Source organism: Bison bison, unplaced genomic scaffold, assembly GCF_000754665.1.
Source record: "Bison bison bison isolate TAMUID 2011002044 unplaced genomic scaffold, Bison_UMD1.0 scf7180017486916, whole genome shotgun sequence".
NCBI lineage: Eukaryota > Metazoa > Chordata > Mammalia > Artiodactyla > Bovidae > Bison > Bison bison.
The window spans coordinates 455-2108 of NW_011386902.1; the positions used below are offsets into that span (position 1 = coordinate 455).

The 1654-nt window shown below is 42.4% G+C and overlaps 1 pseudogene; it reads left to right on the plus strand.

The window, feature by feature from the left end:
• The first annotated feature begins 270 nt into the window (after positions 1-270).
• LOC104991175 lies at positions 271-1648 on the plus strand (annotated as a pseudogene).
• Positions 1649-1654: the final 6 nt, after the last annotated feature.

A 1654-nucleotide genomic window follows, 5' to 3' on the forward strand; every position in this document is an offset into this window, starting at 1 on the left:
GAAGTCTCATACAATTGTGCTGATTTGCCTGTTGAATGAATAGGGGCCTGAGGTCCAGCTTAGGCTGCGCTGGCAGACCCAAGATGTACCATTTCTGCATGAAGGCACCATTTGGGGTTGGCAGCCTGGTGAATGTGAGGCCAGGCCAAGTTGGTGATTTGGGACAGTTTCCTTAATCTCTCAGAGCCATTAGTTCTCATCTGCAGAGAAGAACTAGAAATAGATTATATCAAAGTTTTGGAAAGATTACATTGATATAATTCCTATGAATCTAATTTATTAAATTCTAAAGTATAAGATTTGGTTATTTTTATTGTTCTTCTGCAGTTTATCAGTATTTTTTCTCTATTATGAGGCTTTTTTTTCCTCTTCTCCCTCTTCTTTACTATCTCTACTCCTTTCTTCCTTCAATAGTGAATTCTCTACTGAGCAGTGTTCTCCTTGTAGTTTTGCACTTAGTAATTTGGATTTTTAGGATGTAAGCTGTGTGTAAATATCTTCTTACAAACTGGAAGACTCTTGTTAGTGTCATGATTCAGTATGAATTAAATTTTAATAATACAAGAAAGAAACTGTCAATTTATAGTGAAGCTGTTGGCAAATGCACTGCATTTCATAGTCACAGACACCACAGACTGTGACTGCTAATAAATTATGGCTGCCCCCTACAGTTTTACAGCTTTGTTTTGTGCTTTCTTTTGGGGGAAAGATGCTTCACGGAAAACATGTCATGGTCCGTGTCGGTGGAGGCTGGGATACTCTTCAAGGATTTTTGCTTAAATATGACCCCTGTCGAATATTACAATTTGCTACGCTAGAACAGAAAATTCTAGCATTTCAAAAAGGAGTTTCCATTGAAAGTGTGCCTGATTCGCCTGCCAGAACACCTCAGCCTCCTGAAATGAATCCTTTGTCAGCAGTTAGCATGTTTCAGAAACAAAACTCAAAACTTGGCACACCGGTTGGTATTCCAAGGGGCAAAGAGAAGCAGGTACATCTGCCAGCCGCGTTGCCGTCAGCGTCTTCCCTGAAAGGAGGGAATCTGGCCCCTAGGTCAGTCCGTTCTAAATTGGCAAATTCTCCCGCAGCGTCTTCTCATCTCAAACTCATGTCTTCAAAGGGCATAACAAAGAAACCACAGGCTCCTTCTAACAGTGCATCATCTTCACATGCTTCTTTAAATCCAGTGGGTAAAAGCACTTTTTCACCAGCTTTCTCAAGAGCAGCACCTTGTGTATCTGAGTCGTTGAGAAAATGTATCTCATCACCCAGTACTCCTAAGACCAAGCGTGTTCCGGCCCAGAAGTCAAGAGATGTGCCTGAGTCTACAATTCTGCCAAATAAGTGTTCTGGAAAAACTGAACCAAAGCATTTGAAACACAATCATGTACCTTCCAGGGATCACGCAGTCTCTCCCTCAGCTACACATTTAAATTCATCATCAAAGTGTCCAAAGCTACCTAAGGCACATCTGCATGTGAGGCCTAACCCTTCTTCCTTCCAGTCCCCTGCAAAAGTGACAACAACCAGTTCCAAAACTGTCATCAGGAGTCTGGAAACACGGGCTCAGCCCCATGGTAGAGCTCCGCAAGCCCAGAAACCTAAGTCGGCCCTGAATTTAAACCAGCCACTTCCTATATCCTCAGTTGCTCCT